The 22997-nt window shown below is 44.6% G+C and overlaps 1 protein-coding gene across 2 annotated transcripts in view; it reads left to right on the top strand.

Moving 5' to 3' along the window:
- Positions 1–489: 489 nt before the first annotated feature.
- The window catches only part of PPP2R3A (protein phosphatase 2 regulatory subunit B''alpha), a 140800-nt gene continuing 118292 nt past the window's right edge, over positions 490–22997 (top strand). For both annotated transcript variants that reach the window (XM_077825646.1, XM_077825644.1), the window contains exon 1: positions 490–586. The gene's annotated coding sequence lies outside the window, so the exon portion shown is untranslated. The remainder of the gene's footprint in view (positions 587–22997) is intronic.

Below are 22997 nucleotides of genomic sequence, written 5' to 3'. Positions count from 1 at the left end.
AGCCTCTCTCACTCCCCCCTTTCCTCCTATGGGCTCCCTTTCTCCCAAATCCTTTCCTGCCTGGCGGCCAGTCAGGTGTTGCCCCAAAGCGTTTGGTCTCCTGAAGGCCAGAAGGGCTGAGCCTGCCTCCGTCCTCACTCCCTTCTGGCCCCGGGGGCTGGGGGCAAGTGCAGAGCTTGTGGCAAGGCTATCGCCCACCCGCTTGAGGTGTCCCCCGAGGGCTCTGGGAGAGCAGCAGCCTTGGGGCCACTAGGCGCTTCTTACACGTTCGGAGGAGACTCTCTGCGGCTGGGGGACAAATCCCTACAGCTGGCAAGGCGTGTGCGCCAGCGGGAGTGCCCGGCAGAGAAGGCGGGGAGGCCGGTGCAACCCAAGCGGTTCTGGGAGGCGCGAGCCAGACGGGGCGAAGGAGAGGGGAAACGGCGGAGGGAGGCGAGGGGATCCGACACGGCCGGCAGCGCGGCTGAGCTGAGCTGTCTGGGCCGACGTCAGGCCCAGCTGCAGCATCGGACTCCTCCTCCCCCCGCTGGGGGGCCGCGGCCGGGGGTAGGGCTGGGGCAGAGGCGGACCCCTGCGGCGCACGGAGGTAAGTGACACGCGGGGAGGGGCGGCCAGCGCAGGGCTGTGCCTGTCCCGGCCGCTCGCGGCAGCCGCGTTGGCCCCCCGGCTCTGCCTTGGCGTGCGGCCCCCTGGCCTCCCGCTGCTCCGCTTCGCCTGGCGCCACGGCCCGCAGGCGCTGCCCGCTCCCCAGAGCCGCGCCTCTGCCGGGCTCGGCTCGCAGGCTGCGGGCGGCGCCCCCCGGCCGTACGGAAGAGACGGGGAAGGGGCCGAGCAGGAGCCGAGACGCTGCACCCTAGCGCTGCACTGGGCAGGGCGCTGCCCGGCGGGTAGGTGTCGCACTGCGCCGCCCCGGGCCCAGCGGCGCTTCCTCTCACCCGGGGCGGAACGCGGCTCGGGCTGCTGGCGGGGGAGGAGGGAGCCACTGCCCGGCTGGGCATGGGGCCCCACTCCTGGCCGGCGTGTGCAGCCCCGCGGCTGCGGGCGGGCTGAACGGAGGGCGCAGGGTTGCCTGACCCCGAACCGCGCGATGTGACACGGCCCGGCCGGGCGCTGCTTGCTTTGGCTGGAGACAGCCTCGCTTCAGGCTCCCTGGAGCCCGCCCAGGCGCTGGGGTTTGAGTAAGTCATTGGTTTCCAGCCTTGCTGACTGAAGGCACCGTTCCCAGGAGCCTGAGGGCTAAACCCAGGGTGCACATTTATGTCTTTTAAAATAGAAGTAAATGCCCACCTAGTGCACCTCTGTAGCTGAATCTGCCTGCCCACATGAATACCCAGTGTGTGGGGGTATTGAGTTAATGACAACATTTTGCAAGTGGTCAGCTTTGCTCTTGCTCAGCAGTTGTAAGGAGAACCTGGCCATGGGCCTCTCCTGCCCTGCACTCGTGTCCTGAGCACCCAGATGAGAAAATTAAACTGTAAACACTTTATTGGCTAGAGCTGGAGCAATACATCTGCTCTGCAGCTCAACTGGAACATAGCTCTTTGTGTGCAGGCTCTGCAACTGGAGTGTGGAAGGAGGGGGAAGTGCTCCTGTGCTGGTCACACTTGCATGTTAAAGTGTCAGTTTACAATAGATTTCACCTTTCTGCACTTTAAGATCCCACATGCAATTAACATAATAGCAAATGATGTCTTTGTCACCAGACTTAAAACATGAAAATCTCTTATGAGTGGTGATGACTGCTTTCTGCATTATGTTCTTATGAGTCACAGGTTCCTAGCACTGACTTAATTAGAGATCAGCGTGTACTACTGATTTAGTGTTTAGTTTTCAAAGGATTCTCTGCTTTGAATGGCATGCATGTCTGATGTTAAAACGTGCCCAGCTAAAAATTTGCCCAGTGTGGGATATGATGTGCCTAACATGCCCTTGGGGAGCAAAATTCCTATTTCAGTAAGACTAGGATTTCACCGGTGTTTCAAAATTGACAGGTTCTGATTCTGATAACAGTATATCTTCTGATAGTGTCACCTATTCTTGACAGCTGGCTGGTGTGTCTGCGTTAGGTCACTAGATGAACAGGTAAGAGTTGTCTTCTGTTGCTTGTGTCCCTCTCAGCCGTGGGTATTACTGTTTGCTGGGTTGTGGCATTGCCATGGATTAGAACTGTTCTGGCCACCATGCCCATTCCTGGGCTACACTGGGCTGGTCCGGCAAAGTTAGAGGTGGGATTTTGACGGAGGCAGAAATTTTGTGAAAGTTACTTAGTTGTGTGATTGGTTCTTTCATCCATTTTGTTAGATTGTAGATGTCAGACTGGAATGAATTGCAGTTCCTACAATGCTGCAGTTGCACATTTGTCTTCTTACAAATGGAATATTGTCGTTTGCTAGTTCTTTAGGGATCCTGTATCTTGCAAACACAGTTCTTAGTTTGGAAATCAGTGCAGTAACCATATGCCTCTGGCATACATAGGACTTTTGGATACACTGATAAATAATCTTCTAGGAACAAATATAAACATCTACAGCTATCTTGTACCAAGGTAGATCAGCATTTTGGTGAGCTTGGTTCTTTCTAATTGCTTTTACTCATTCCTGACACTGTCAATATTCTTCTCCAAGTTGTTTTGTGTCTCGAAACATGCTTGGTCAATACACAATATTTCTAAGTTGTGTTTTGTCCCCGCCCAATTGAATATCCTGATATAACTTATGTGGACACCTATACATATATTGCCTCATGTCTCTAAGAATGACTGTCCAGACTCCTGCCAATGATAGTCTCTATCCCGAGGAATTGTGTCTTTCAGCTGAATCAATGGTCGCATGAGCGGGAGCTCTATCTGGAAGCAAGTTTACTCAAAACGTTGTTTAAAACAGGTCAATCACAAGAGTCTTATCTATCTATGGCCTCCCCCAGTGCTACCACTGATCCAGCTGAACTGGTGAGAATATTTTTCTAAATTTTGGAAGTGTAGCTGAGGCCATGTTATAGGCTAATGCTTTAGCTCAAACCCTGTTTATGGGCATCTCCTCTTCCAGCCTCCCGCTCCGTGTTCCACAGCTTCTCTATTGCAACTATAAGACATACAAAGGAAAAAAATGGCTTAATGCAATAGGTGCAGCTGTTTGTTTCTGTACTCTTGTTTTGTTTTTGTTTTTGTTTTTAAATCTGTGCTCTTTATTTGCTTTCTGTGCCTGTGGGATTCTACATGTGTTACAGAATCTCCCCTGTTGCCTACTCTAAATTTTCCAGGTCATTTTAGTTTGGTTTTGTCTTGTGTATTTTTTTTAAATGCTAGAAGTCTAAATAGTAAGATGGGTGAACTAGAGTGCATGGCATTAAATGAGGATATTCATATAAAAGGCATCGCAGAAATATGGTGGAATGAGGGTAATCAATGAGACACAGTATTACCAGGATACAAAATGTACAGGATTACAGAGTAGGTTGTGTGTGGGGGGGGAGTGGCACTATATGTAAAAGAAAGCACAGTCAAATAAAGAAAAAATCTTAAATGAATCAAAGTGCACCCTAGAATCCCTTTGGAGAGAAACTTCATCCTTGAAAAATAGGAGTATAGCACCAGGAATATACTACTGACCACCTAAACAGGATGGTCATGTTGATTGTGAATTGTTCAGAGAAATTGGAGAGGCTACAAAGGTGAAAAATGCAATAATAATGGGGGATTTCAACTATCCCCATATTGACTGGGTACCTGTCACATCAGGAAGGGATGCAGAGATGAAATTTCTAGACACCATGAATGACAGCTTCTTGGAGCAGGTAGTCCTGGAACCCACAAAGGGAGAGGCAATTCTTGTTTTAGTCATAAGTGGAGCACAGGATCTGGTCCAAGAGGTGAATATAGTGAACTGCTCAATAATAGATACTACAATGTAATTAAATTTAATATAATTATAGGAGGGAAAATACCAAGGAAACCCTCCACAGTAGCATTTAACTTAAAAAAGGGGGATCTACACAAAAATTAGGAAGCTAGTTACCGGAAAATTAAAAGGAACAGTGACAAGAGTGAAATGCTTGCAAGCTGCATGGAGATTATTTGAAAACACCATAACAGAGGCTCAAACTAAATGAATATCCCAAAGAAGAAGAAGAAAAGAATTATAGACAGTAAGAGGAACAAAAATAATGCCATCATGGCTAAACCAGCAGAGTAAATGAGGCAGTTAGAGGCAAAAAGACATCCTTTAAAAATGGGAAGTAAAATCCTAGTGAGGAAAATAGAAAGGAGCATAAAGTCAAGTGTAAAATATAATAAAACGAGCCACGAAAGACTTCGATGAGCAGCTCTTTAAAGACTCAAAACTTAACAGAAAAAAGCCTTTAAGTACATCAGAAGTAGGAAACCTATTAAACCAAGGGTGGGCAAACTAAAGGACGGATCTGGCCTGCAAGTCGTTTTAAGCTGGCCGTCAAGGTCCCAGTGGGGAACAGGGTCTGGGGCTTGCCCCACTCCAGCCGGGGAGCAGGGTCGGGGGCTGCTCCACGCACCTCCCAGAAGCAGCCACGTGGCCCTGCTCCAGCGCTCCAATCAGGATGCAGGGTTGGGGGCTGCTCCACATGGCTCCTGGAAGCTGTGGCATGCCCCCCTCCAGCGCTAGAGCCAGGGAGCAAGGTTGAGGGCTGCTCCACATGGCTCCTGGAAGCTGCGGCCTGGCCCCCCTCCAGCACTCCAATGGGAGCTGCAGAGGCAGTTCCTGCGGACAGGGCAGCGTGCAGACCCCCTGGCCCTGCCTCCACATAGGAGCCTGAGAAGGGACATGCCGTTGCTTCTGGGAGCTGCTTGAGGTAAGTGCCTCCCGGAGTCTGCACACCTGAGCTTCTCTTCACACTCAGTAGCGTGGCTGGGGGGGAGCGGGGCAGCGGCTGCTCCCCCACCAAGCAGAAGTGGCGTCTTTTTAATTTTTTGGCTCCTTTTAAATGTTTACTCCCCTGGCGGCGCTCCAGGTCTTCGGCGGTGGGTCAGGTGGTGCTCCGGGCCTTCAGCAGCACTTCAGTGTCGGGTCCTTCACTTGCTCCAGTCTTCAGCGGCATCGCGGGGTGCGGGGTGGTCCTTCAGTGCTGAAGACCGGAGTGAGTGAAGGACCCGACGCCGGAGTGTTGCTGAAGACCTGGAGCGCCGCCAGGTGAGTACTAGTGGGTGGCGCCTTTCTTTATCTCCACTCCCCGTTTTTTCCACCTGGCTACTCCACTGTTCACACCCCAGCCCCCTGCCCCAGCTCTGATCCCCCCTCCTGCCCTCTGAACCCCTTGATTCCAGCCTGGAGCATCCTCCTACACCCCAAACTCCTCACCCCCAGCCCCACCCCAGAGCCCACACCCCAAGTTGGAGCCCTCACCCCCCCACTCCCCCACCCCAGCCCCCTCCCGCACCCTGAACTCCTCATTTCTGGCCCCACCCTGGCGCCTGCACCCTCAGCCAGAGCCCTCACCCCCCTCCTGCTCCCCAACCTCAATTTTCTGAGCATTCATGGCTCACCATACAATTTCCATACCCAGATGTGGCCCATGGCCAAAAAGTTTGCCCACCCCTGTGTTAAACAGTCAGTGGGGCCAGTGGACCATCAAGGTGCTAAAGGACCACTTGAGGAAGACAAGGCCATTGCAGAGAAGCATGAATTCTTTGCATCGGTCTTCACTGCAGAGGATGTGAGGGAGATCCCTACACATAAGCCATTCCTTTTAGGTGACAAATCTGAGGAACTGAGGCATCAGCAGAAAAGGTTTGGGAACAAATTGTTAACATAACAGCAGTAAGTCACCAGGACCAGATAATATTCACTCGAGTTCTAAAAGAACTCAAATATGAAATTGCGGAATTACTAACTGTGGTGGTTAGTAATGTAACCTATCAGTTATATCAGCCTCTATACCAGATGACTGCAGGGTAGCTAATGTAATACTGATTTTAAAAAGAAAAAGGCTCTAGAGGTGATCCTGCAATTACAGGTTGGTAAGCCTAACTTTAGTACCAGGCAAATTGGTTGAAACAATAGTAAACAACAGAATTATCAGACACAGATAAACATGATATCTTGAGGAAGAGTCAACATGTTTTTTGTAAAGCGAAATCATGCCTCACCAATCTATTAGAATTCTTTGAGGGGGTCAACAAACATGTGGACAAGGGTGATCCAGTGGATCTGGGCTTTCAGAAAGCCTTTCACCTAGACCCCACCAAAGGCTCTTAAGTAAAATAAGCAGTCCTGGGATAAGAGGGAAGGTCCTCTCATGGATCAGTGACTGATTAAAAAATAGGAAACAAAGGGTAGGAATAAATAGTCAGTTTTCAAAATGGAGAGAGGTAAATAGAGAGCTCAACACACACACACACACACCCCCCCCGGGACCTGTACTGAGACCTGTGTTGTTCATAAATGATCTGGAAAAAGGGGTAAACAATGAGGTAGCAAAATTTGCAGATGATACAAAATTACTCAAGGTAGGTAAGTCCAAAGCTGTCTGCGAAGAGTTACAAAGAGATCTCACTAAATTGGATGAATGGCAACAAAATGGCAGATGAAACTCAATGTTGATAAGTGCAGTGTAATGCACACGGGAAAACATCCCAACTATACATAAAAACGAATGGGGTCTAAGTTAGCTGTTACCATTCAAGAAAGAGATCTTGGAATAATTGTAGATAGTTCTTTGAAAACATCTGTTCAATGTACAGCAGCTTTGAAAAAAAGCTAACAATGTTAGGAACCATTAGGAACGGGATATATAAGACAGAAAAGATTATAATGCCACTATATTAATCCATGGTACACCCACACCTTGAACAGTGTATGCAGTTCTGGCCACCCCACCCCATCACAAAATATTTATATTAGAGTTGGAAAAAGGAAGAGCAAAGGACAACAAAAATGATTAGGCATATGGAACAGCTTCCATATGAGGAGAGAGTAAAAAGACGGTGTCTGTTCAGCTTAGAGAAGAGATGACAAGATGGAGGTCTATAAAATCATGAATGATGTGAAGAAAGTGAGTAGGGAAGTATTATTTACACCTTCACATAACACAAGAACTAGGGGTCACCTGATGAAATTAATGGTTTTAAACAAACATAAGGAAGTATTTTTTCACGTGATGCATAGTCAACCTGTGGAACTTTTTGCCAGGGGATGTTGTGAAGGCCAAAAGTATAACTCAGTTCAAAAAAGAACTAGATAAGTTAATGGAGGATAGGTCCATCAATGGCTATTAACCAAGGTGGTCAAGGATGCTAGTCCGTGCTCTTGGTGTCCCTAAACTTTTGACTTCCCGAAGCGGGAACTAGATGACTGGATGGATCACTCAATAATTGCCCTGTTCTGTTCATTCCCTTTGAAGCACCTGGCACTGGCCACTGTTGCAAGACAAGATACTGGGCTAGATAGATAATTGGTCTGACCCAGTATGGCCATTCTGGTGTTCTTATGTATGTATGATGCTGCTATAAGTAAATGTGCAGAGTAGAAATGCCCTGAGACAGAGACAAAGAGCCATTAGGTTGGAGAGATGACTGGGATGAGGAACACAGGAAGTGGTAGTAAGAGACAGGACTGGGAGAAGCTGACGAAAACTGAGGCAGAAGAGTCTGCCCACTGGAGAACACTCCCCTCCAGAGCCTAACTGGAATCCAAGATTCTTGAGTTTCAACATTTCTCTGCTGTTGGCAAATACCTATGAAACCGATTTGCAAAGTGGGTGTCTCATCTCCTTTTTCTTTTTGTCCATTTAGAGCAGTGGTTCTCAACCAGGAGTCTGGGGCTGTTTTGAGGGCCACAAGCAGGTATCGGGGAGTGGGGGGTCCACCAAGCATGGCTGGCATTAGACTTGCTAGGCCCCAGGCAGAAAGCCAAAGTCCTGCCACATGGGACTGCAGCCTGGGGCCCTGAGCCCCACTACCCGGGGTTGAAGCCGAAGCCTGAGCAACTTAGCTTCATGGTGCCCCCTGTGGTGTGGGGCTCCAGGCAATTGCCCTCCTTGCTACCCCCTAAAGCTGGTGCTTGCTTTTATATGCAGAAAAACAGTTGTTGTCACAGCTGGGCTGTGGAGTTTTTATAGCACGTTGGGGACAGTGGGGAGTGCTCAGAAAGAAAAAGGTTGAGAACCCCTGACCTAGAGGACAACTTTACTACTGCTTTCAGTTACTCTGTTAGCTCCAGCGGCAGAAGTCTATGTGGTGGATCTAAATGTTCCAGCCTTGCTGATGAATAAAGTGGATGTCAGTATGGTTTCACATGGTGAAATTTTCGTTTATTTAACTTGCTTTAAAAAATACCTAGGAAATTACACACAAAACTGCATTAAAAGAACATTAAGGTTACAAATCAAGCACTCAACGTTAGGAAATGCCAGAATTAAGATTGTTTGTGGAACCTTTAATTCAGCCCTCTTGTGTGTATGGATTATGATACAGTATTTAATTACATGATCATATACTACTTTTTCTACAGAACCCCTGATTTAGTGCACAGGATGGACTTGCTCTGGGGATGAATTGTGGTTGTGTAATGAATGAGGCTTTTGTCTGTATGCTCCACATCTCATTTGTTGCAGAAGTTGGAAGGTGTGGCGGCAGGGAATTGCCAGAAGAGAAGGGGTGGTCTCACTGTTAAAACAGTTGAATGCTGCTCTGTAGAACTAGATTCTATCCCTGCCTCTGCCACAGAGTTCCTATGAGATGCTAGTCAAGTCACTTTAACCAGACTTTTCATAGGCGGTCACTAACTGTGTGTTCCTCAGCTGCTTAAAGACAGAAGGTGGGTGAGGTAATATCTTTTATTAGACCAACCTCTGTGTGGGAGAGAGACACGCTTTCGAGCTACACAGATTCACAGGCCTTGAGGTCTGATTTGCAGAAGTGCTGAGCACTCACACGGCAACTGAAGTCAGTGGGAGCTGTGCTCTGGACATATAAAGTACTACACAATGTCGAGTACTCTGAAAAATCAAGTCCTAGGTGTCTCAGATTGGGCAACCAAAATCAGTGGATACTTTTGACCTTAATCTCTCTGTGGCTCAGTTCCCCATCTGCTTAATGGTGATAATAATACCCTCTCACCTCACAGCAGTGTTGTGAAAACAAATTCATTAATGTTTGTGAAGCTCTCAGATACTCAAGTGATGAGTGTAGTAGAAAGGCCCATGAGGAAATTATTAATTCTGTCTTCAGGGCAGGGTTTGAATAATGGAAGTAAGGCCTGGAGCCAATTTTAACAATGAGGCTAAAACAAAATATTGAATAGCTGCTAATTCAGTGAGCACTGTTCAATGAAACGTTAGGATCACCTCAGTTTTTTAGGTCCATTTTTTCTCTCTCAGGTCCTCATCATTTCTAGTTCTCAGTAGTTTATGATCAAGTAAGTATGTTCAGTAGAAAAAAAGCATAAGATAAATACATGGGGCTTTTTAAAGGAGAACTGGAAAAATCTTTTGCATGGATCATATTTGCCCAGTGAGATTCCAGTGTGGTTCAGCCAAAATCACAAGTTGTAAAAATGCCAGACTTTTCTGAGCACTAGAACATGCTGCACCTTTTGGAATAATTTATTACATTTCAACAGCTGCAACTCTGCAGAGGACAAGATACAACTAGCAAAAAAGATGAATGAACTCATGGAAGGCATGACTAGTAAGAATGAATTCTCATCCTCATGTCACTTGTTAATTATGTATCAGAGAAGATGACTCCTCAAGTATGGAGCATCACATCTAGCTTTGGGTGGACCTACAGATCGTTTCCTACCTGCCTTCACTTAATATTTCCACCACTGTCCTGTCACTATGCATATGGAAGAGCAAAACTACTGGGGGAGGGTTAGTGAGAAAGTTCTTTGGGATACTCTCTAAACTTAACATCTTCATTTTCCATAAAAAGTTTGTGTGATTTTTGGGTTCTCTTCAGCCTCCTACTGCAGAAGTGGAGTCCAGCTGCTTCTTCCATACATTCCTACAGTTACTTTTAATTGTTTATATTTTCAAGGCTAGTGCCACAAGGCAATCAGCTAGAAACCTACTTTTAAAAAGACCCATAAGGTTAAGATTCTCCTTTATCATGCTAAGTGTCCCACATCAGTGAGGCCCAAAGGCTGGCTCTACAGAGCACATTTCAGGTATTCTGGTACTAACAGACCTTATGTATTGGAGTTCACATGGTGCTTGCCTTCAATAGAAAATTAGGAAGTGTTAGGACATGACCTTGAGGAGCTGTATTAACTGATATGGTGCTAAATGTGTCTTTGCAGTAAGTGTAGATATAGACTGGTTGTGTTTAACATTGTGTCAGCTAATTGTGGGTAAACCTACTATAACCAGGGTTTACCCATGATCAGCTGACATGCTATTAAACAGTACTTGTCCCAATCTACACTGACTGTAAAGTCATGTTTTAACACCATGTTGTTTAACATGACTCCTCCAGGTTATGCCTAACCTGAGACCTGCCCTAACTTGTGCTTCTGCTACAATGGCCTCCTATGGGTCACTGTGAGCACTTCGGGTCTTGCAGAGGCTATGCAAGGACCCTTTGTGGTTGGGGATATTCCCTGAGGGAGAGTTTACTCTGGGCCTATGACTCCTTTGTGTCAGCCTCATTAGCACACGGGGCATAGTGCAACAATGAATTTGTCCCCTTCTATTTAGCCATACAACAGATAGAGCAGACCTAGTGGCAATACAAGCTTTCCAATGTGCCTCAAACCATCATCCCTAAGAATGAGTGTTTAGTTTTATTATACTTGTTGAGATAGCTGTAGCTGAGATCACCGAAGCCGTATCATTATAACCCTTTGCAATAGGGTGGTGGGTTATTTTCTTCTGAGTCACTCTATTGCCAGGTGCCATAACCCTGCATAAGAGCTATTATTTTGTTGGATTTAGCTGAAGAAATAAGGGCATTGGAGCCTCTCTCTGAGGTAGGGGGATCTAGGAACAAGCTAAAAAAAAAACAACAAACCCCAAAAAAGCTTTTCTTTGCTTGAGATTGAGCTTTATGTTTTGTTGTTTAAGTTAACACTAAATGAAGGAAAAGGAGTATCCAGTGAAGGTGTATTTTACTTGGAGCAGTCCACTTTTCAGTTGTTTGTAGCTTTGTTTGTTGCATGTTTTTATAAGGCACCCCGGGTACTCTAAATTTGTTGCTTTTGTGCAATTATAAATGACTAATCTTAATGATTTTATATATTCCCAGGAAAAGATGAAGGTAAAGTTCCCAGTTGCACAAATCAACTTAACTTAAGATTTAAAGAAACTATTTTAAATATCTTATAATAAACATATTCACAAACAAACAAAATGTATTAAACTATTAAAATTTTAAAACAATTCTTATCTTATTACTGAAATTCCTGAGTTTCTAATGATGGTTTCTCTGTTTAAAAAGTTCTTGTACATTTTTTCACCTCCTACTGTTCTATGCGTGCAGCCTTAACTCAGGATAAAAAAGTTTATTTTTGCTTGGTAATTTCATTAGTTTTTTTTTTTAATGTAATTGAAATCTTTGGTATGTGTTGGGAGACAGAGTGAAAGATACCCTATGGCACTCTTAAACTCTCAAGGGCTGGGGAAGCTAGGGAACAGGGAGTTCTAGATCACACTGGGTTGTAGGGAGCAGGGAACTTTCTGGAGCTTACAAACTCAGCATAGTTCCTACCTACCTAATCTCTGCATGCCAGCTCTTTTTTATTTGCCCAGGCTCTACCCTTCTCCTTTGCCTCCTAGCAGACATTCTGAAGTCCACGTGGTCAGCATTAACCAGCAGCCTACTGCAGGCACTGAGTTATTTAGCATATTCTGCAGATTTAAAGTCAGGAGGGAGGCAAAATAGGGGTTGGGAGCAGGAATTAAGATTCAGAGCATCTGGGAGTTGGAGAGCAGGGGCAGACAGGATAGCTAATGTGACACCAATTTTTAAAAAAGGCTCCAGAGGTGATCCCAGCAATCACAGGCAGCTAAGCCTAACTTCAGTACCAGGCAAATTGGTTGAAACTATAGTAAAGAACAGAATTATTAGACACAGATGAACGTGATTTGTTGGAGAAGCGTCAACATGGTTTTTGTAAAGGGTAATCATTCCTCACCAATCTATTAGAATCCTTTGAGGGGGGTCAACAAACATGGAGAAGGGTGTTCCGGTGGCTATAGTGTACTTGGACTTTCAAAAAGCCTTTGACAAGGTGCCTTTCCAAAGGCTCTTAAGTAAAGTAAGCAGTCATGGGATAAGAGGGAGGGTCCTTAGCTGAGTAACTGGTTAAAAGACAGGAAACAAAGGGTAAGAATGAATGGTCAGCTTTCACAGTGGAGAGAGGTAAGTAGTGGTGTCCTGTTCTGTGACCAGTGTTATTCAACATATTCATAAATAGGGCTAAAATTTTGTCACAGAGGTCACGGAAGTTACGGAATCCAGAGACCTCTGTGTCTTGAGCTCACCATGTGCGGGAACTGCAGGGTCCCGCTATTGCCTGTGATGGCTGGGAGCTGCGGGGCTCTGAGCTCCTACCCGCTGCGGGTGGGGAAGGGAGGGCCCCAGGAGCTCCTGGCCAGGGCCCCCCTGGGAGCTTCGAGCCGCTGTGGGGCCCCGCAATCCCTGGCTGCAACAGGCAGTGGGGCCCCTGGGAGCTTGGAGCCACTGCGGGCAGCCGGGGTGCCCCAGAGCTCCCAGACCCTGTGGAGGTGCCCTGCAGCTCCCAGGCAGGCCACCAGATGTGGTGTGGGGACCCTGCAGTTCCCCATTTTGTCATGCATATATTTAGTAAAAGTTGTGGGCTTTCATGAATTTTTCTTTATTGCCCATGACTTGTCTGTGATTTTTACTAAAAAGATGTGTGACAAAATCTTAGCCTTATTCATAAATGATCTGGAAACGGGTAAACAGGTGGGAAAATTTGCAGACAATACAAAATTACTCAAGATAGTTAAGTCTAAAGGAGACTCTGAAGAGTTACAAATGATCTCACAAAACTGGGTGGCTGGGCAACAAAATGGCAGGTGAAATTCAATGTTGATAAATGCAAAGTAAAGCACACTGGAAAACATAATCCCAACTATACATACAAAATAATGGGATCTAAATTAGCTCTTAACACTCAAGAAAGAGATCTTGGAGTGTGGATAGTTCTCTGGAAACATCTGCTTAGCATGCACCAGCAGTCAAAAAAGCAAACAGAATGTTAGGAACCATTAGGAAAGGGATAGATAATGAGGCAGAAAATATCATGCCATTATATAAATCCATGGTATGCCCATACCGTGAATAGTGCATGCAGTTCTGGTCACCCCATCTATAAAAAGATATATTAGAACTGGAAAAGGTACAGAGAAGGGCAACAAAAATGATTAGGGCTATGGAACAGCTTCTGTAGGAGGAGAGATTAAGAAGACTGGGATTTTTCTGTTTGGAAAAGAGTTGACTGAGGGGGAATATGATAGAGGTCTATAAAGTCATGAATGGGGTGGAAAAAGTGAAGGGAGAAGTGTTGTTTATTCCTTCACATAACACACAAACTGGGGTCACCTAATGCAATTAATAGGCAGCAGGTTTAAAACGAATAACAGGAAGTACTTCTTCATACCATGTATAGTTAACCTGTGGAACTTGTTGGTTGGAGCCACAGCACCCCACAATGAGTACAACAGCCAGAGGGGCTGGGATGGACTGCGAGGAGAAATGAGCCCTGTAGAGCATTCTGCAAGTGGAGAGGAGCAAATGGGTACGTAATTTATCTACAGAACAAGATACACAAGATTTAAAAATGTTGAGAGTTTAATGGAGTGGGATGCATAATAAAATCACATTATATTGATCTCATGTGCCACCAAATGTACATTCCCCACACGGTCTTGTCTGCACTAAGAAAAGATGTCAAAGTTGCTCTTGGCTTTAGAGCGAAATAGTTGTAGTAAGCAAATACAGACACCAACCACTTGGGTCACTGTAATAAAACTAGTAAGTTAAGGACTTACATAGGTCCAAAAGATTTGAAGAAGATAATCAAATGCAAGCACTAGTCACTGAAAACAGTTGAGGAGGTCATATCTAGACTTTGAAATGAAAGAATGAGGACACTGGAGATTTTCTATTAACTATTTTTTATGGAAGACTGGTTTAGACAAATATTAATTTTTCATGAAAAAAGATTGCTTTCTATGGAAAATGTCAACATTTTGTGAAATAAGAGAACAAAGACACCCCCCACACATACACAAAAACTGAACATTTTTGTCTAACTACTGAAAGTCTTTTGGATGAAATTTGAAAATTTTGATTTTGGAAGTGCCATCACACCACCTCGTGGGACTTGCAGTTCAGGTGCCTTGTGCTCCCAATCTGCTCTATTGGCTGGACTCCCCAGCCTGACAATGTCACCAATTATGCACAGCAAGAGCTCAGGAACTGAGGAAACTCTGGTGCCACCTGGGAGATGTAGTTCAGCTAGGGATCCCAGTCTTTAGAGGAGAATGGAGCATGAGGTGCCTGAACCAGAACTTTCATAAGGCAATGTAGCAGCATTTCCAATAGAAAGTTTTGCGTTTTAGCAAAAAAAAAATTGGTTTTAGATTTTTTTGCCAAAAAGTTGAATTTTTCCATGGAGTGAAAAACCCATTTGTAGGCTTTGACCAGCTGTAGAAAGAATATTTCCCATCTTTGATGCAAGCCAAATGTTTTGGCAAGTTGAACTCAATACAAGTGATCTTCTCTGAGATCCTTCCTGTCCTGTGAGCAAAGAAAGGCAGAAGATTCTGGAAGTGAGCCACTGGATAGGTAAGTGGTGCAGGGTAGAGGGCGTTGGTTTTGTGGAACATTGGTCCACTTTCTATAGGGACTGGGGCTGTATAGCTTGGAAGTTATGAGCACTCAGCACAAAATTGAGACATTGAGAACAAAAGAACCAAAGGACATGAAGATAAATTCTTTAATTGCCTGTACACCCATGCTAGGAGCCTGGGTCACAAACAAGAGGAATTGGAATTACTCATTTATGAGCATAATTTTGATCTATTTGGTATTACTGAAACTTGCTGGGTTGATTCACACAATTGGAATGTTAAAATCAATGGTTCTGACCTATTTAGAAAGGATTGAGTAGGCAAAAATGGAAGGGGTGGCTCTCTATGTCAAAAATGGTATTATTTGTTTCCAGGTGGTCATTGATAACACAAAGAAAATGATCTTGAATGTTTATGGATCAATGTTCTATCAGATAAAACACAAGAACAAGTGTTAGTTAGTGTCCACTACAAACTACCCAATCACTAGGGAACAGAATGACTGCCTCCTTATACACCAATCCATAATGTATAGGAAAAAGCTGCATGATCATGTGGGATTTCAATCTGAGTGAAGGTCTGGAGGTCTCCTGCTGCCAGTACTAAAAGCATCCTTGGAATTTTTAAATATTATAGACGATATTTTCCTAACTAAAAGGTGATGCAGCCAACCCCGGGAGAATTCTTGACAGAGCTTTGATAGGGCCAGTTTCACAAAGCTAGAATCAGCTGGGAGAAAAAATTTAATCAAATACATGTGAATGATAATTGGGAATCATTCAAGAACACTTTACTAGCTGGCCAAAAAGTCACAATTGAGGAAGAAGGCCAGACTGGTTAAAAAACTGACATGGTTTAGCAGGGAAGTGAAAGCAGCTATAAAAATAATATATATAAAACAAATGGAAGAAAGAAGAAGTTAATAATAATGAATAGAATTCAGAAGTTAGGAATTATTGAAAAGTGATAAGGGAAGCAAAGGGCCACAAGGACACATCTATGTCCAACAGCGTTCAGGACAATGAGGAGGAGGGCTATGGTCCATTACTAGACGGAAATGATAGAATTATCAACATCAATGCAGCATTCTGTTCTGTATTTGGGGAAAAAACATGATATAGTTTCTGGAGGATGTTTAACAGAAGCTACTAAAGTTATACATTTTAAAATCAGCAGGTCCAGATAACTTGCATCCAAGAGTTTGTTTTAAAAGACCTGGCTGCGTAGCTAGCTGGGCCATGACCTTTGATTCTGAAAAAGTCTTAGAGCACAGGGCACGTTATAGAAGACTGTAAGAAAGCTACTGTTGTGTCAATTTTTTTAAAAAGGGTAAATTATAAGCCTGTCAGCCTGACATCAGTCCTAATGGCAAGATGATGGAGCAATTGATACAGGACTTGATAAATAAAGAATTAAAGGAGCATAATATAAGTAATGCAAATCAACATGGGTTTATTGAAAGTTGATCCTGTCAAAGTAACTTGATCTCTGTTTTTGATGAGATTACAAGTTTGATTGATAAAGGTAATAGTGTTAACATAATGTACTTAGACTTCTGTAAGGCATTTGACTTGGTACTGCATGACATTTTGATTAAAAAATGAGAATGATACAACATTAATGTGGCACATGGTAAATGGATTAAAAACTAGCTAACAGAGGTATCAAAATGTAATTGTAAATGGGGAGTAATCATCAAGCGAGTCTATTTACAGTGGGGTTCTGCAGTGATTGGTGGTTCTTCCTACACTATATGACATTTTTATCAGTGACCTAGAAGAAAAGATAAAATAATCACTGATGAAGTTTGCAGATGACACAATAATTGAGGGAGTGGTAAATTATGAAGAGGTCAGGTCACTGACTCAGAGGGATCTGGACCACTTGGAAAACAGAGCACAGGCAAACAATATGTGTTTTTAATATGGCTAAATGAAAGCATATACACAAGAATAAAGAACGCAGGCCATAATTACAAGATGGGGGACTCAATCCTGGAAAACAGTGATACTGAAAAAAAATGTGGGAGTAATGGTGGTGAATCGGCTGAATGTGAGCGCCCAGTGTGATGCTGTGACAGGGGCCTCTACTCCATGCAGGTTGGCACTTCCTCCTGCCCATTCGGGGCATTAGCTCTGCCAGGCCGATGCCACTTCCAGTGGTTACCCTCCACCACTCTCAGCCTGCAGCCCCTCTCTCACTCCAGAAACCTCAGTGTCCTCTTCATGACTTGGCCCGCTGGCCAGGTCACCGAGTGGGTGGTTTCCCTTTCTGGGGTTGGAAAGTCGCTTCCCTTCAACAGGCTCAGGCAGTTCCTATTCATGGTCCCGCCAATGCCCTTTTGCAGTGTTATGGTTGGGAAACCCAGGCCCGCCCTCTATTCTAGGTTCTGGCTCAGGGACCCAAGTCAGCAATCAAGGTCTGTTCCATTCCAGACCTTGCTGTGTATCCCTGAACCCTTTCCTAAACTTCTGGCTCTCCCCTCCTCCTCTCGGTTTGCCATCCTCAAAACTCCCTCCTCCCAGGGAGTAACTGTATGCCACTTGCCTCTGTAGCCCCAACACACCACCCTTCCCTGAGGAAGGGACTGCAACCTACTTCCCTGCAGCCTCCTTCTGCTGTCTGCTCCCTGGCTTTATGGAAGCCCTGCCTGTTCCTTCACAGGTGAGCTTCTTCTAATTAAGGCTCTTTTCTCAGCCTTGATTCCCCCCAGTTTGCTGCCTAGTAGGTTAATTGGCCCCTCTGCCCTACCTTAACCTTTTCAGGGCAAGTGTGGCAAGGACACCCCATCACTAATGCAATACTGGGATGCATAAACAGGAGAATCTCAAGGAGGAATAGAGAGGTTATTTTACCTCTGTATTTGGCACTGTTGGAATAGTGTGTCCAGTTATGGTGCTTCTGATTCAAGAAGGATGTTGATAAATTGAAGAGGGTTCAGCCACAAGAATGATTAAAGATTTAGCAAACCTGCCTTATAGGGTAGACTCAAAGAGCTCAATCTATTTAGCTTATCAAAGAGAAGGTTAAGTGGTGACTTGATCACAGTCTGTAAGTATCTACATGATACTTTTTTTTTTTTTAGTGTTACAGATTACTGTAAATGTAAGGAGTGTTTCAAGCTGATCTGCCAGTGGCAGAAAAAGAAGCAGTTCAGTGGTATTGATTATCAGCTTTGTTTATTATGCCAAAAAAGTTGTAATGAGGCACTTGCTAAGACATCCGCATCCAGACAGAAATTACTGGAATTGATCTGCAAATATTATACACATTGTTATACAACATTCGTTACATAATATAATTAATTACAATCCCGAAGTAATTTATTACAAAATCTTTTTTTTTTACGTTGGTCTTGATCATTTTTAGGCATCAGAGTGGAGACAAAAAGTACCAACTAGTACAGAGGTTGGGAAAACTTTTTGGCCTGAGGGCTACATCTGGGTATGGAAATTATATGATGGGCCATGAATGCTCAAAAAATTGAGACTTGGGGTGCGGGAGGGAGTGGGGGCTCTGGCTGGGGGTGAAGGCTCTGGGGTGGGGTCAGAAATGAGGAGTTCAGGGTGCGGGAGGGGGCTCTGGATTGGGGCAGGGGGTTGGGGTGCCAACCGGGGGGTGAGGGCTCTGGCTGCGAGCTCTGGGGTGGGGGCTGGGGATGAGCGGTTGGGGGTGCAGGATGGTGCTTCAGGCTGGGACTGAGGGGTTTGGAGGGTGGGAAGGGAATCAGGGCTGGGGCAGGAGGTTGGGGTGCAGTAGGGAGTCAGGGGTGCAGGCTCCGTGCAGCGCTTATCTCAAGCAGCTCCCAGAAGCACTGGCATGTTCCCACTCTGGCTCCTATGCGGAGGCGTGGCCAGGCGACTCTGTGCGCTGCCCTGTCTGCAGGCATTGCCCCGTAGCTCCCATTGGCCACGGTTCCTGGCAACTGGGAGTAGCGGGGGTAGCACTTGGGGAAGAGGCAGTATGCCGAGCCCCCTGGCTGCCCCTACGTGTAGGAGCTGGAGGGGGGACATGCCACTGCTTCTGGGAGTCACGTGGAGTGGGGCAAGCCCCTGACCCCGCTCCCTGGCTGGAGCACCGGAGCAGGGCAAACCCCTGACCCCACTCCCCGGCGAGAGCTTGAGGGCTGGATTAAAATGTCTGGAGGGCCACTTGCGGCCCCTGGCCGTAGTTTGCCCATACCTGAACTAGTAGCTGAATCTTTGGAGAATACCACTGCAGAGGACCAGGTTAAACATAACATTTGGTGGCACCTTACATGCTATAAGAAGTGTACCCATAAATTGAATTTGGCAGAGGGAGAGGAAGTACATTGAGCACCATGAAAAAAAGATGCCGGGACAAGTGCCAACTGTGGTTGAGATTCACATTATGCTAGGACCATGGCATGTATTTCGAGAGCACACACTTCTTTTGAGGTAAGCCTGAAGGTATCCATTAAGCACAGTTTCCACATGTGAGACAGGTGAGAAACTGTAGGAATCAGTCACTGTTAGTGAGACTGTTGCATGGAAAATAAAGTGAGTGCATTGACCCAAGAGATGCCCATGCATACAATGTTGAGTAGTACATAGAGTGCTACAACAAGAATTCATGTAATGTATTGCATTAAAAAGGTAAAAGCAACGGAAACAAATACTGATTATACTACTGCAAACGGTGCGACTCGGTTGGACTTCATACATTGTCTTGCAGAGCCTCTAATGGTGGCAATGGCTGATGCAGAGGCTAAAGTACAGAGAAATATGTGCTTTGAATGGGACTGAAGAGGCACAAATGCTTAGCAGAAAGGCTTTTAAAGCACTGACTGAGATTAGTTGTGTGATGTAGTTTTCTATCTGCAGAAGGCCAAGCACACCATGTCACATTCTCACTATTATGCACAGTCAAAGGGGCTAGCATGAAATTCAGCACAGATAGCAAAGCACTGGGAAGGAGCGCTGTAGGATTTAAGGGAGTTATATTCTGCATTCTTAAAATATAGGAATACACTTCACACGGCTTTATTAAGATCACCTGTTCAGAGATTTTTTGAGCAGAAGAGAAAAACTTTTCTGCCCACAGCTGAAAAGCTTCTTGTGGTAAAGACAATCGTGAAGTAGCCACAAAACATTTCTAACTCAGAACAGAAGATAAACGTTAACAGTTACTACCTTTGCAAGTTGGAGCAAATGTTAGAGTCCAAATAATGGTTGGCAAACTGCCAAGGTAACAGCTATAACCATCACAAAATGCCATACAGTGTAACCACGCCCAAAGATCAGTGCTACAGGAGGAATAGAGGACATCTAAGCAAAACCAAGGAGGACATTCCAGAGGCTGTGTGTTTGAGGATATTCAGATTGCTCCTGTCAGTGCTCTTGTTTGAATAAAAGTAACCCACCCACCAGTAACTGATGGCAAAAAGCACCCAGAACAGAAAACACAGGTACCAGGTGACTTATCTACTAATTGACTAAACAGGCCCCTAAGGAAGTGACTGCTTTGAGAAGAAGTGGCCATGTGATTGGAAACCCCTTGAGGTGGTACACGGAGAGTGGTTATTGGCATCTATTCTAGAAGATGCTAACAATCCTCTCATCTCACTGGGTGGCTCAGGTAGCGTACCCTGAGTTCCATCCTCAGTGTCTCCAGTTGTGCATGGTTTCGTTACCTGTTTGTTTCTTCATATTTTGCAGGCTTCAGCTAGATAAAAGGGAAAGTCCTTCTTACATTTCAAACTGTAGTACAGCACTGTGGTGATTTTTGGAGCTACAGCTGATATAAAAGTAGAAGATGAATATCCATCATTTTCATTAATTCCACAAATTATTACACCAGAGATTGAAGATGGTGAAAGTTTTACAGGACAACATTTTCCTAGGTCTTGTCTTTTTTTATATTCTAGAAAATGTAGTGAGATCTATAAGAAACCCTCTCTCCTTAAGACCATACATGAGCTTTTCCATTCTAAGAATCTCCTATTCTGCTGAAACATGAGATGTTATTGTTAACCAACGTGGGCCCTTCTAGAATTTGGGGTAATGTTAGAAAGTGTGAGAGCAGTTTTGTGTTTTAGAGTGGCCAGATCTTTTTTTATGTAGGAAACAGTTTTGTGTGTTATCATTTATAGATGGACACTGTTGATAGAACCCTGTATATTCTGTGACCATAGAATTTGTTTCTGAATCCACCCTCGCCATAAAATCAAGTATTTCCAAAGAAGGAGAGAGTGTAAAAAGAGGCTGTATTGTTTTCCTGAGTCTGCAGCCAACTTTAAGTAATAGCTCTGAGATGTGAATTGCCCTCTGTTCATTAACTCTGAAACCTCGTGGTGACAGTCAACATGATTTCATTGCTGATTATTTTTGCAGAAATATCAAACTAATGAGCCTATTCTACATTTCAAATACCTCTCATGACTTTCCTGATGCCATAAACCTCAGCTGTTCCCTAGTCAGATGCCAAAATCTTCAACTTCTTTCTGACAACTTCTACACTATGCATTTCTGAGTACAAAATTCTGTATCACTGTGAAAATGTAGGGGTGATATAAATACAATGCATTTACTATCAAAATTAATAGCAGAAGGAATATAGTAGCTTACTGTGTTATATATTTTCATATGTTCTTCATTAAAAAATACTAGGGTTTAATGAACTGGATTCGGGTCTAGAGTTTCTTATGTGCTGCACCAGAACACACCAAAACAGTGGGTCTTGCTGCAGGTGTGGATCAGGCTTGCTGGAGGGTACATGGTGTCCTGACTGTTAATTGATATGTTTTATATGTAGTCATTTTCCAAAAAGAAAGGGACTGGAATTAATGGAAAGAATTCTGTAATGTGATGGCACCCTGTAACCTTGGCCCCATGTCATGTGATATAGTAGAGTACTCAGTTAAGTACAGTCTCGTATCAGCATGCCAGCATTATACACAGAAACTCCCCTTCCCCCCTCCACTTCCAAAAAAAAAAATCAATATTGGAATAGTTCTTTATATAATTACCCAGGAGATGCTGAAGGTTGGGCTCCTCTTCTCCATTCGGTCTATTTCTTCTGAAAGGCGGAACTTTGTTGGTCAGTGTTACAAATAGCTGGATGCTAGATATGACTCTCCCCTCTGTCCTTCCTTGTCTAAGTGGAATGAAGAGTTTGGCACCTTACTGCAAAGATGTCACCATGAAAAAACATACTATATAACTCACTCAAAGACTAATTCAAAATGAAATTTTGAACAGATTATCCTGTGAGCCAACCAGGTTCCGGGTGCCAAAGCCTAGAGTATTTCTACACTGTAGTTGGGAGCAAGCCTCCCAGCCTGTGAAGACATGTTCACGTTTGTGGAGCTTGAACTACTGTTCGAAAAATAGCAGCGTGGTCATTCAGGCTTGGGCTGGAGCTTGACCTCTGTAGCCTAGGGGGTCAGGTGGGCTTGAAAACATGAGCTGGAGCATCCATATTGCTATTTCTAGTGTGCCAGCTGAAGCCCCGCTCGTGTGAATCTGTTTACTAGGGCTGGGAGAATGACTCTATCCTGCGACATATCCTGAGAGAATCACAAATTGCTGAAGATGTCACCACTCACCCATCAGGCTCTCTCATATTCTTTGCTCTTCCCTAGAGCTATTCCCAGCATCAACATGGACAACCCTCTGTATGTACATTACAGAAACTCTGAACTTCCCTGACATCCATTAAACTCCGTTTCCTCAGTCTTGAAGACAGACACGTTCAGGCAAGAATGCTCACGTAAAAATGTATTATTCTCTCCTCTCTTGACTGCAGTTTGTTTAGAAGGAATTGCCTTGCAGACAGCTGCCTTGTAGATAGCTCAAGGCTGCTGTAAAAACCTATTGTTTTATACAGCTATTAGTATTTCAAAATCTGATACTCGCCTAACACTTAGTACTGTTTTGTAAGTCACAGCTACAATAGAAATGTGTAAAATACTGTAGCATAGTCAGGGCTCAGGTGTTTTTACCACTGGGTGACACAAGTGATTTAAAGTTCCCTTTGCCTTTGTAGCAAATACACCACTGCTAGCATTGGTGCAGTTGCCCCTTTGCTGGAAGTATGAGCAGAATTTTTTTTAGTGTAGACAAGTCCTTAGAGACTTCTTCTGTCCTACACTTCTTAGGAGCACAGGATGCAAGTAAATTGAATATTCAACTGACAGCCATTACACTAACAGATTGCTATTGTTCAGTTATTTCCCTCCAGCATAATCT

This window comes from Eretmochelys imbricata, chromosome 9, assembly GCF_965152235.1.
Source record: "Eretmochelys imbricata isolate rEreImb1 chromosome 9, rEreImb1.hap1, whole genome shotgun sequence".
Classification (NCBI taxonomy): Eukaryota; Metazoa; Chordata; order Testudines; family Cheloniidae; genus Eretmochelys; species Eretmochelys imbricata.
Note: the sequence above shows the minus strand (reverse complement) of the source record. Positions and strands in the feature narration are given on the sequence as shown.